General features: G+C 43.6%; 1 protein-coding gene across 1 annotated transcript in view; it reads left to right on the top strand.

Moving 5' to 3' along the window:
• The first annotated feature begins 23 nt into the window (after nucleotides 1–23).
• FAM135B (family with sequence similarity 135 member B) overlaps nucleotides 24–13,570 on the top strand; it is a 193,706-nt gene continuing 180,159 nt past the window's right edge. Inside the window, exon 1 of the mRNA XM_005429890.2 lies at nucleotides 24–142. The gene's annotated coding sequence lies outside the window, so the exon portion shown is untranslated. The remainder of the gene's footprint in view (nucleotides 143–13,570) is intronic.

The following is a 13,570-nucleotide window of genomic DNA, read 5'->3' as shown; positions in this document are numbered from 1 at the left end:
CCCCCGCGGGGCCTCCCGCCAGCTCCTGCCAGCCCCTTCCCGCACCGGCACCCGGTCACAGCCCCGGCCCCGCTGCTCCCGGGGGGAATAGGGCACAGGGAGCCGAGGGAGCTGCACTGCAGAGGGATCCCAGACCAGCCAGGTAAGAGCTGTGGGGCTGCTCACAAACTCCCCGGGATGGGATCGATGTGCTGTGTGCCTGGCGTGTGTTTGCGTGCGAGTGTTGGCTGCGAGTTTTCCGGCTCGCTCCTTCCAGCAGCGGTGTGATGACAATTCCAGGCAAGCATGTTTTCCAGCTCATGTTCCCCATCCCTGCCATACTGTCCCTCTCTCTCTCCTCCACCCAGATAGAGAAAAGGGGGTGGGGGGGGGGGGGGGGACAATGTGAGCAGAGTGGGGAACGGCTGCGCTTCTAAAATAAAAGTGGGCAGCAGCAGCGGAGCAAAGGTTGACATGGTAATTAATAACCCTTAAAGAAAAAAAATTATGCGACAACGGACTTCTGTCTCTACCCACTCTACAAATAAATCTCTCTCATCATATTCAGCAGAGAGCTGTAAAGCAGAGAGGTATATGAACAGACAAGACTAGAAACCTCACTGTAGTCCACAACTGTCAGATTCACCTTAAGTACTTTAAAACCAGAATAAATTATTACATTATCAATGCAGTCATACCTGAGAATATATGTATGTATAAAATTGCAAAAATACTGCTCTTAAACCTTTACACCTCCTAAGAAATAAATAAAAATAAAATTATCTCAAAGATGTGCATCTGATGGCCACACAGTAAAAGATGTTCACTTCATCTGTTGTGAGAAAGCATGCAGTGGGTACATTTCAGAAGGTAGGAAGAATAGTTCTGATCCAAAAGCAAACGAGGACAGTCCTTGTCATTTATAAACAGAAGAGATACAAAGCTATGGAATGTCCTTGTGCAAGCAAATAGATGAGGGTGAGTGCATATGTCTGAGGAGCACGAAGGGAGGGACAATAAGAAGTAAGTTTAAGCCAAGTGTTTAAGCTGTGACTGTTTGCTGTGTAGTGACTGCAGAGAGCTCTTTCTACTTCCACAGAACTATTTTTATTTCTTTGTTTGTTTGTTATTGTCAGCAGTAAGGAGAAAGAGATCTGACGCTGCTGCTGTCTCTGTCTCCTCCAAAACCCTGTTCTTTCTCTCTGGTGTCCCTTGTCCTCCCTAAATCATCCTTGTCTGTGCAATGCTGGAAATGCTTCCTAATTCAAACATGGGGATGATCTGGGTATGACCCAACACAATTACTTGTATACTTGTGTGTATCTATATATTTCTATATATATGTATATCCTTGTACGTAGGTTAAGAGACACCTGTCTCTCATGTTCAGCTGGATTTGAAAATCAGAGTGGTTTTTGGTCCCAGTCCTAAATTTTGCTATGTCTGTAGATCCTCCTAAAATCAGCAGGAGCTGGAATATAATTTAAGTTTATAGGTACAGAACAGAGGGCAGAATTGCACCCACCTTTTCTCTGTGTTTACAAACATTCTCCTCCTGCAAGCTACAGAACGAGGAATTTGGGTGAGCAGGAGCTCATGTCCAGTTCTTATGCAGAAGTGCTGTAAAAATAACCTGGGAATTATTTTTCATCTCAAGGGAAATTGATAAGGTAAAGGGTAGAAAAAGGAAATATAGGCAGCTATTTGGAATCAGTGCTTCAATCTGAAAAATAATTTCTTGAGGAACTTGACCTCATCACAACAGGTCTTCTCTACAAGGGCTCTTTGATCTGTGGTAATGACAGTGCTCATAGACACCAAGTTTAACTGAAGAGGAGGATTTTGGATACTTACATTAATTAAACTAAAGCACTGTATGGCTACAGTCCTTAAGAGTCTGGGCACATTACATGGTGTATTTCTGCATGAGATTTGGTGCTTGCTTCAAATTCAGAGAATATTTAGGTCTTGAGACTTCTTTGTAGTAACAGAGAGGGAATAAAAGTGTCTGTCAAAATGTAAAAAGAGTGTAAACCTGCTCATGTGTCTGACACTCAGACACCAGTAACAGAGCCACAATCCTGTTTACATGTGTTGCAGAGATGTACAGTGCATAATCCAGGGGCAGCTCAGTGAGACACAGAGCTGTGACCCTCCCATCAGCACAAGCAGATGATTGAAGGTCAAAGGGCTCTGGGTATTACACATTAACACTCTGCAGGTATTCCTGCACAGTCCTGCTTTGCTGCTGGAGGTGGGCAGGTGATTATGGAGAAGCCGGAGTTCATACATGGACTTTTGATTGCTACAGGGCTGAAAACTTCTGTTAGAAATGACACTGGTTAAGGCAGGGAGGATTGATGTTTTCATGAGCATTGCTTGGCCATAGAAATCCTCTATGGAGGGCTGTTCATGGAAAGTCAGAAAGTCAGGGCACTGAGGCTGATATCAGTGGAAACAGCAAGGCTGTTCCCCACCTCAGATATCCAGTATTTTATTCTCAGTGTCCCCCAGTCCTGCAGCTCTTTCCATTTCTTAACCCGAAAAGCTTAGGAAAGATTTTTTTTTTCATTTTGCCTTATGTGTTTTTTCCATTATATTTTATTTTATGGGTTTAGTAATGGACAGGAACACAGTCTTTCTTTTGTTTTGTGCACAGCTGTTAAGAGCTGCTCCCCTCAATGCTCCCTTATTGTTCACTAGCACTGTTCCAAGGGGAAAAAATGTGTATCTCATGATATAACTAAGCATCTTTTAAAATCGTGCTTTCTAATTTTCATTAGTCACCCACTGTGGCTCTCAGAGCTCAGAACAAAAGACGATTTATATAGTAGTATGTTGTTCTAAAGTCAGCATTTGCCGACAGGTTAAGGCAGGAATTTTGGAAATGCTGCAGCCAGGATTTGGGTGGTTTTTGTTGTTATTGGGTTTTTTTGTTGTTGTTTTTGGTTTTGTTTGCTTGTTTTTTTTCAATAAGGAAGATGCTTTTTTCCAGATCCTGCCCTGTAGTAAGTTGAAACAAAAGATGATTTGAAGAAGAATGTTTTATCTTGCCTTTAGTTTAACAATGCTATTCATTTTATTTTGAACCTATGTGTACACTGCTGTTTATTATTCTATTCAATAATAACATTCTGTTATTTTCCCTCTTGCAATATTGTGGTTTTTTTCCTTTACACTCTATTGTGATTGGCTAGGTTCACTGTTTAATGAGACAGACACTTAACCATGGAAAAGTTTTCCCCGTGAGGAGGGGGACAATGGGATCTTTGCTTTAGAACCTGGACACTGCTCTGTTTGTTTAATTCCCTTAAAATAATGTACCCAGTCCATACTTGATACAGAAATAACCTTTTTTTTGCCAGTTTTCATCTTCTTGCAGAGTCAGAGTGGTCTTGGCAAGTTCTCTTAGTCTAAATGATACCCATGGTGATGCAAAGGGAATCTTTGTGCCCACTGAGCAAACAGCCCATCAGCCTTCAGGAAGGTTTTAATTCCTTCCTGGTCTACTGGCTCGGGTGGTGCAAGCTTTGGGTCTCTTTGCTCTGTAACCCCTGGGCTCCATCACTTTCCTTGCTCATGGTTTGAAACCTTCTTCCCCCACTGGGGAGACAATCTGAGTGTCTGTGCTTCCCCCAGCACAGCTCTGACAGAACTGTGTCCACGAGCACAAACAGTGCAGGTGTCTCACTTTGTGTGCGTTTCTTCTGGCCTCCCCTGTACCCAGCTCCCTCCCTTGCATGCTGGTAGTGCCTGACATGCTGCAAGAACCTCAGGGCCTGTGATGTAGCATGACCTCTGCTAACACTGCTCCAGGAGGGAGTGAAACCACCTGGGCAGCTGCTGGGCTGATCCTCCTTCAGAAGGTCAGCACCGTGACATGCCTCATCTCAACTTATTGGGAGAGTGAGTCAGAAGCTGGCTTCCTCCAAATGTTCCAAATCCAAGAGGATATGATTTTATTCTCTCTCTAATCCTATTATTAGTGCCTGCAATATTAAGGACTGTGTTATTCAGCAGTTTTATTTCTTCCCCGTTCCACTGCCACAGATGGAGTATCCAAACAAAGTGTAAAAGGAAGAATTTCTTAATTTTGTACACTCAGATGCTGCTGACATCCATGTGCTGTCCCATATTGAAAGAGAAAACCTTTGGGGGGGAGGGGGGAAGCTCTTCTGGTCCTCCTATAAATCTGCCATAAATCTCATGGCATTTCTGCTTCTTTCTTGGGTTCAGACATGCCTTGGTGTGAATTCTTTGTTTCTGTAACCCCCACACCTCTGACCCAGTGTATATTTCAGTACTAAGATCATTTTCAGTGGTCACAGAGGGACCCACAAAATTTACTTCTCTTACTGCACATGAGGTACTACTACTGATATGCTCTTCCTACCTGTTGTCTTTTCTCATCCTTAGGATCATGGGACTAAGACAACATAAGCAGTACTTTGACCTTTTCCTGGTATATATACCCACTAAACTCTTGATTTTGTAGTAGTATATCTAGTATATATAGATACATACATATATATATATGTGTGTGTATGTATGTGTATATTTATAAAACGTGTATCTAGTAGTTATATTCATCTTAATTCCTTTTTATTTGTTTTATTTGTTCTTAGCTATGGGGTGTTGTCATGGATAGCTAAGACCTTGTGCACTCTGTTGGAATTTAGAGGTGAAATTGCAGATATTAAACAACAGACTTGTGCTGAAAATGCATAGCAGTGGTATGACAGTAAATTGATGTTTGTCTTCTTTGCATGTAAACCTCAGACCCTGTTCACTGGCTTTTGAGGGTTCACAGAATGCAGCACAATGACAAGTGGGACTTTCTTTTTGTAACTTGGCTTGGTAGGGACTACCTGTTCTGTTAGGACCCTGATGCCACCATTTAGCAGCCTGGGGAGGACTAGGCTCTTTTTTGGCCCAGCTAGTTGGGCAAAAAAACCTTCCCATTGTATTGCTATACAGATCTGCACAGCTGGAAAGGAATCTGGTTCTGCACCATCTTCCAATGTGTAATTTTGGTTTCTCTCATTGTTAACATTGCATTTATTTCTGACACTGGCAAGCACAGTCCTATTACCTTTTTATGGCCCTAAAGAACATGAGTATTATTTGGAGAATGTGGCTTGAGTGAAATGTTGCTTGTATCTTGGTCAATTTGTCAACCCATACTGCCAAAACCATTGTAGCAGTAGGAAAAGTAGTCCTGTTGTAAGAAAATGATTTCTTAAAGGACAGAGCAAAAGGACCAGGATTTCCATCCACTGAATCCTGGACGAGAGAGGTGTTTCAGAATGAAAATTTCCATCTCTGTTAAATTATCTCCTCCTTTCCACTCATAGCCTCTTGTTCTGCTCAGTGGCTTTGATTTGACCTCATTGCAGGGAGATGATGCCTATAGATGATGTAACCTCATATTCTTGCTAAATAGGCCCTTGGCTTGTAAGTATCAGCTTTGAGGTGTCTGCATGAAATCACTGATTTTATTTGCCTAAAAAAGTCTCCCATTTTGTTTCAGAGGTGATGGGGCAGAATGGGGCAACACCCACTTTTGGGAGATCACATCTTTGTATGCCACTTTTCTGGATTTGTGTGCTCTAAATATGAATTTGGGTTCTTACGGTATTTTAGTTTCTGTAGAGAACTCTGGGCTACAGGTTTTGAGCTGGCAGTCTGCCAGTACGTGTAGCAAGTGCTCTCCCTCTGTGTGATTGAGCACCTGAGTGCTGCAGGTACTGGCTCACATCTGCACAGCTCTTCTGCACTATTAGGGCCCAACTACCCCGCGTCACAGGACATGAGCATCTCTGTGGGACAAGGCAGATGGATTTCATTAGAACTGAGTGTCTGCTGCTGCAAGTATCTCTTCTTACAGGCGCTTACAGAGTACACTGCCCTGCATAATAAACCTGTTCTACACCCTGCAATCTCACTGTGCTATTTATTTTCTTTTCCTGCCTGTCTTGGTTTAAAATCTCAGCTGAAAACTTCTCTTTTCTGCCTGTGCCTCATTGTTTCCTCTCCATTTCCCTCTCCCTTTGCAGCTGCGCTTAGGCTGAGCTGTGTGAGGGTGCAGTTTGCTACAGTAGATGTTAGAGGAAATAGAGTCTCATTGTGTGATGTTCTAGAGTGCTTTGCTCCACAGCCACCCAGCCCTTGCACCACTGGAGGCTATGGGATGTTTGCCACTGACCTCAGGAGCAGCAGGAGTCATCCCCGTGCACAAAAGTCTTTTCAGAAGGAAAGATAATGCACAAGGCTGTGAAGAGCTTGTTGTTTGAGAAAGGCATGGAAGCCTGAGCCCTCTGGGTCGAAAAGCTTTTGTTGGCTGCCATGGATGGATCGAAGTCAAGCTGCTGTTTTAGCCTGGGATGTCACAACCACCTGAACATTCCTTGTCTTTGCTTGGGGAACCAGGCAGCAAAGTCAGGGGCATTATGAGGCAGAAGATTACAAGGCAGATAGACATTATTTCAACAAGGATACTCTTTTGAAAGATGTCCATATGGATGAATGGATGAAATGGAGATTAATAATAATTCCAGAAGGTGACGTGAAAAGCCTTTAGATGTGTTCTTTCTTTTGTGGTGGGGAAGGGAGGAATAGATTTTGGATTGCATCAATTCATTTGGATTGCTTCAATTCTTTTGGATTGCATCAATTCTTTTGTCTGAAGAGGGAAGAAAGATTGTTGGAAAAAAAAAGAAAAAATAAGTACAAGTGAAAAAAGCTAGTGAAGAATGATCATCAGACTTCTGCTAATTTTTAGTAGCATTGTAAATTAGGCCTTGTTTTCTTTAGGTGCCTTGTGTTGGTAGTGGGTGACATTAGTGCTTTATCAAACTTGCTGTGCTGAGGAGCTCATTGGTTTAGTGCAGCTAATAATAATACCCTGATGGAGAAACAGAAGGTGGGCTAGCTCAGCATCAGACATCGGAGTGCAGAAATAGTCTCTGCTAGTTGAACTAAAAATACACACCAGCATTACCCTCTTGCCTACAGCAGCACATGCTGAAGGCACTTTGGACTCTGGCAGTGGGGGGAATGGCTTCCCCTTGCTTTTGGCAGCTGCTGGATCTGCAGTGCCCTGTGGTGATTCATTTGTGTGACTGCCTAACGCTACCTTAGGTGTGCAAGGCCCCTCAGAGCAAGTTAATTAATATCCTTGGAAAGTTAATCATTATCCAGAGTCATAAACAGACTATATAGGGTGAAATGGGCTGCATCAGAGTACTTGTTAAGCCATCTTGTCCCAGGCTGGGACTTTGTGATCATGGAATCACCCAACAACATGGGAGTGACCAGCAGCAGCGACTGAGATGTAACCATGGCTACTCTGCTCCACTGCTCCCTGCTCCTGCTTGGGGACAAACAGCAGATGTCAAGATTGCTGCTGAATTATGAGCCCTGGAGTTATTGCTGCATGGTGTGGTCAAGGGGATTGATCTGTTTTGTTCCTACCACCTCCCAGGGTTTACTCAGCCTCTCCACCTGGGCTCTGCATGGGTGAAATTCAGTCTAGCGCATACACGTTTTTCTGCTCTGAGCTTCAAAATCTCCATGACAATAAGCTAAAAGTGGCATAGATGTAGTGGGGATAGGGTACCCTGAAATAGGTTAGTTAGATGAAATTAGGACACATCTAATGCCAGAATCAGCAGTACAACATGGATCTCTGCTGCATTGTCAGATGGTAGATCAAAGGTGAGGAACGCCTTGTAGATGAATCACACAATCATAGAACAATTTAAATTGGAAAAGACCTTTAAGCTCATCAAGTCCAACCTCTAACCCAGCACAGCCAAGATGAGGAAAAGTGCTCTCTGAAAAGAGGGAGTTAATTGACTGTGTTGGGCACAAGTGATGAGACATTGTCTCCAGATAAAAGATACAAACACAAAGTGCTGAGACAGTGAAGACAACAAGCGAGGCCTGAATGCTCTAATTTGAAATTCCTGCATTATATGTAAGAAAACCCAGCTGTGGTAGGACTCCTTCCCTTGTTTGAATACTGAGACCTGTGGCTGGGATGGGAATGGACAAGGATATGGCTGGAGCTACTTTGGTCACCGCACCTGCAGGTAGGAGGAATGCAGGGGCTGCATCATCACTGCTGTCTTGCTTCCCTCCCAAAGCCAGGTGCCTGCTGTCTGTACAAGCACAGGTGCTTCCCTCAGAGCAGAACATGTCAGGATATTGCATGAAGAAATGTCAGCACCTGAGCTTTTTTTTTTTGTAAATTTTTTTTTTTTTTGCTTTATTACAACCAGGAGATCCAAGGACATCAATCTCCTTTGTGTCTCCTCTGGGGCTGTTTGGAGTTTGAGGGTTCAGCTGGAGGCAGAAGAGGCAAAGCACAGAGTTTTTTCTCTTGGAATAGGTGTTCCTTGTGTGGACTTCTCTGAGTCGAGGTTACCTTAATAAAAGGGAGCACCAGGAATGACTCCCTTCCTTGCCTGTCCTTCTTAGCCAGTCTTAGCTTCTTTCTGGGACTGCTATTGTACTTACTCTCTGATGAAGTGAATAGTAAAAAGCTATTTTTGTTCACAGGATAGTTTCATAGGATAATTCTGGTTGGAAGGAACATCTATTCCAATCACCTGCTAAAATCAGGGTCACCTGTGGGGTCAGACCAGCCTTCTTAGGGCTTATCTAGTCCAGCTTTTTATACTTCTATTACAGAAAGTGAATGGCCTCTGAAATTTTCTGAATTGTAAGGACCAGGGTCATCAGGAGCTTTCAGAGAGAGTTTTGAGGGTGAGGCAGGAGGTCTGGCAGCACCTGCAAAGAGCATTTCAATGAGGACTTCTGACCATGGAGATATCCTGGGGAAACTGGCAGCAACTCTGAGAGGAGGGTGGTATGCAGAGCATGACAGAGGTAAAAATGAACTTATCAAAAGCCTTCTTGGGCTGTCAAGGGCAGGTTTATTCCTCAGCATAAGTGGCTTCCTCTGGGGACTTGTGGAATACTCACTGCCAGGGGGAAGGTGCTGTTTGCTGCGCAGTGGGGCTGGTTTGCCCCGTGTCTGTCCATGGCACATGCCTGTTCTGGGAGATGTCTTGGTTTAGAGCAAAATTTTGGGAGAGAGAGAGAGAGAGTCCCCAGAGGGGCTCTAGTAGGAGGATAAATTCAATCGGCCCCTCCCCCCCACAACCAGTCCGGGAGAAAATACCTCCTTGAAGAAAAGTGGAAAAAAGCTGTTTATTAAACAATAGAACCTAACAATATTAAAACAATAAAACCCCTTGCCGCTCTAAAAGAGATGACCAACTGAGAAAACCCCCCGGGTTGCAGCCCAGCTCACTCAGTCTCTTATCAGTCCTTCTGGTGCTGGAATTGTCGCAGGCCAGGCCCGGCCCGGCCCGGTGGCCACAGGTGCGAGCTGCCGGTGCTCCCCTGGGTGTTCAGTCCAGAGCAGGTTCCAAGAGGTCCAAAGAAAAGGAAAAGAAAAACCACAGTCCAGGGACTCTTCTTTGCCTCAGCCAGCTAAAACTAACTAAAAGCAAAAGGAGAGCTCTCTGTCCTGCCGTCTGTCTGTCCGCAGACAACACAGTCCTGGAGGAGGAATGCGGGGGAGTATGTGCAATGTCTGAGCGAAGAAAAAAAAGAACTGTGCGATTCTTCTCTCCCCCCTTTCACTCTCTGCAACAAGTCTTAAAGGTGCAAAACTTATTATTATTCAGCATAAACCAATGAGACGATTTGGGGATAAAAGCATCATATAGTCAACACAGGACAGAGATGATGCCTCAGGTCAGGTGACTTAATTGTGTCTGGTTTGGAGACCTTTTACCACACCTGAGATAACTCAAGGCTTACAGGATGGCGGTTGGAAGAATCATCTTGTTCAGCAGCAATAATCAGCAATTACTAAGAAAAGATCACCTTACTTAGTCATTTCCCACTGCTCTTATCTTCCCACCAAACACTCTGTTTATAAAAGCTTTTCTTTCAGGACCAGTGCCACTGATAATCAGAACCCTCAGCATAGCAGGAGCATTTTAAAAAGAGTTTGAGGGCCAATTATATAAATGTTTCCTCTTTTGTAAAACAGCTTGGGACTTGTAAACATATTAAGTCCACATATCTCTAAATAATTCATGATGATTAATTATTTACTTGTGTAAGCTGTGTTTTAAGTGTTTTAAGTTTTAAATATTTTTTCCTAATATGAGTGAAATAAAGATATTTTAGATAATTTTGAAAGAAGTAGCTGCCTTTTCACTCTTTTGCTTTTTTTGTGTTCCAATTGATTTTCTGATGAGTGTGCTCTTCAGGACTGGCTGATACCAGGTCTGTAGTGTGTGAAGGTGACTTCCTCAGCAGCAACACCCACAAAACCTTTCAGCAGAATGAGGCTTATCAGAAATCAAGGAGCCCACTTCATGTTGTAGATGAGTGAAGGGCACAAGTTGTGACTTAGAATTTTAGAAACATTGTTTATTTTACAGATGAAATTAAGGATGGCAACTTCAATCCATGTAAAGTAAAGGTGAATGCTGTTACTATGGAGTCCTTTGTATGATGCTTTTGGGTTTGAGCCTTATTTATGAGATTATTTTGAATTTATGAGATTATTTTGAATTTTGTCCCTTTCATATATATATATATATATGGATCATTCTGTTGCATTTTCTTTTCTCTCCCCTTCCTTTTCCTCCCTCAACAACAGATGATTTTGAAGACAGCATGAATGAAACAAAATGTTGGCATGGTCTAGCTGAATTTCCTGACAAGATAAACATTAAGTTAAATGTGAGACATATGCCTTAGTGTGTGACTGTAATTTTATAGGTTCTTTTATATGTTATGGTTGGCAACAGAATCCCTGTAGCTTATTCTGGCTAGAAAGAACAGTATTTCTTAGTCTTAAGGCAGATACATGATCTAAAAATGTGTATATGCTACCAGCTATAGTGTGTGAGTGCTGAAGTGTACCTTGGTTTAAGTACTGTCCATTCCAGTTCATCTCATGATCAAAGATGGTTATTAAGCTGTGGTGCGTTTGTGATGGGGATAATGTTCTCATCAGAAATTCTCTTTTCTGCCTGTGTCCCACCTCTGGAGTTCAACTGTCTGGAGGTGATGCCCCTCTGTTTGCTCCCACTGTGGAATGCAGGCTTGCATTGGGTGAGAATATTTCCTCTGATGGCTGCACAGGTACAAAATTAGAGAAATATTTGCTCTAGCTCATCCTGTGAGACTTTAGTTTGTGCAGCCAGACCATCAGAGGATAAATGCTGTGCCCTTCCCCAGCCCCTTTAATTTTGGAGACCACTCATATAATCTTGGAGTACCCTGAACTGCAATGAAATTTGCTCATCCTCCCTCACATTTTTACACAAGGATCCCCATGCTGCAATGGCATTGATAATTCTTCTATGGTAATGTTCAGGCCTAGGAGTGCATTTTGCCTGAGATCCTGATCATGAGTGGAATTTATTTCAGTTTACTTTAGTAGAATCAGCTTCATTCAAAGTAGCCACCAGCTTTCTTTTTGTGGACAGGGCAGAGAAATAGATATTTCTAAGGTGCTACCCAGATAACTCCTTTAAAATGCATGCTTTAGGACAGAAAAATCATGCTCAAGCTTTACCTTCACTGTCTGAACAGGAGCCTGGACAAATAGTTGAGGAACAGCCATTTACACTGTAGATATGTCCTTTTACCAAGTGTAAACTTATTTATTGTCAAAATATGGAACAGGGGACAGACACCCTGAGCCTTATCCCTCTTTTCCAAACACCCTTCACACTTTATGGTATAAGTGATCTTTTGTTTTCAATCAATCATACACATTTCTACTGCCTTTGCCATTCAGGTTTCCAGTCTGTTCTGGCATTTTGGAGGGCAGGACCACATTTCCTGTGATCTGCCACCGCCCTCCTCTGTGTGATGCCCCAGTCTGGACTCCTGGCTGGTTGCTGGATCAGCACAGGGGAAAAATGGTGAAACATTCCCAGCATTGCTTCACATGATGAATACTAAAGGATTTTGGTTCAAAGATATAATCAGGCCATAAATGGCATATTTGGCAAAAATGTAGCTTGTTCAGAAGCAGCATTTGAACTTGAAAGATGCAAAGATCCATGAGCCAGCTTGGATAAGAGAGGCACTATAACTTAGCCTGGTGCCCAGCTGCAGCAGGACATCACTGGGGTGCACAGATGTTGGGAGAAGGGGACTTTAGCCCAAGCAGAGCAGCCTCTGTTCCTTGCTCCTGAGAGAGCTGGTTCAGAGACAGCTCATGCACACCTCTGTCGTGGTTCAGAGATGCAGTACCCTTTGTTTGGAAGAGTAATTTAGCACTTTGTGTGGGTGCATTTATGGGAACATATAGATCCTCTTAAAGAAATAGGCACTCTTCTGGTATTTGCAGAGGTTATGGTTCACATTAAGAGAAAAATAAAACAAAACACATTTAGTGGAGGAGATTTCCATTATTCACCATCAGTTCTTATTTGTACCTTAATAACTTATTCTGTGTGGGGAAAGGAGTTGAAAGCTGGTTTCCAAAAGGATGAAGTATGTCTGGTACTTAGTAAATCAACAAACTTGTGGAAAGAATTGCACCTGAAGGTCTAATTCCTACATCTGCTGTTAGAGTGGCAATAAGAGAGGCTGAGGATGTAAGGACACAGAGCTATTGGAAATTGTCCAAAGGAAGGCCATGAAGATGGTGAAGGGCCTGGAGGGGAAGCCACACACGGAGTAGCTGAGGTCACTTGGCTCGTTCAGGCTGAGGGAGAGGAGGCTGAGGGGAAAGACCTCATGTAGTGCACACCTTCCTCATGAAGGGAGGATGAGGGGCAGGCACTGATCTCTTCTCTGTGGTGACCAGCAATTAGGCTCAAGAGAACAGCATGAAGCTGTCAGGGGAGGTTTAGTTTGGATATTAGGAAAAGGGTTTTCACCCTTTTCACCCAGAAGGTGTTTGGGTGCTGGAACAGGCTCCTCAGGGCAGTGGTCACAGCACCAAGCCTGACAGAGCTCAAAAAATATTTGGACAATGCTCTCAGGCACATGGTGGGATTCTTGGGACATCCTATACAGGGCCAAGAGTGGGACTCCATTATCCTTGTGGGTCTCTTTCAGCTCAGGACATTCTATGATTCTGTGCTTCTATGACGTTAAGTCATCACTGTCTCTATGAGAACTCTCCTGGAATTTTCCTTTTGTTACTGTAGAGCCTGAACTTCCCGTGTGTGTGGTTGCAGACTTATCCTGCCTCATGCACTGCGAGTCTTCCTGACTCTTGCTGAAGTCAAGAAGAGCAGCATAGTGATGCCAGGTAAATACCTAAAGCCTGAATTGTGTAGAATGGAGAAAAAAAATCCAAGAATCCAAGGACCCCCTGGCCCTTGGCTGTCTTCCTCCACTCCACACACAGGCCTCTCACCCTGGATGGTTTTTTAAGACAAGGTCACTGTGCCTCTGTCTGCAGCTCCCACGTGTCTCACAGCAGCATCTCTCTCAGCAGCCTCTCTCCAGCTGGGAATGTGAGTGCCAGCCCAGCCTGGGGCGCCCTCACCAGCTGTGGCTGGTGGTGCTGAGGCTGCTGAGATGCTGCTGCTGC

The sequence above is a fragment of the Geospiza fortis genome, unplaced genomic scaffold, assembly GCF_000277835.1.
Source record: "Geospiza fortis unplaced genomic scaffold, GeoFor_1.0 scaffold382, whole genome shotgun sequence".
NCBI classification, from domain to species: domain Eukaryota; kingdom Metazoa; phylum Chordata; class Aves; order Passeriformes; family Thraupidae; genus Geospiza; species Geospiza fortis.
This window is presented reverse-complemented; position numbering and strand designations above follow the sequence as displayed.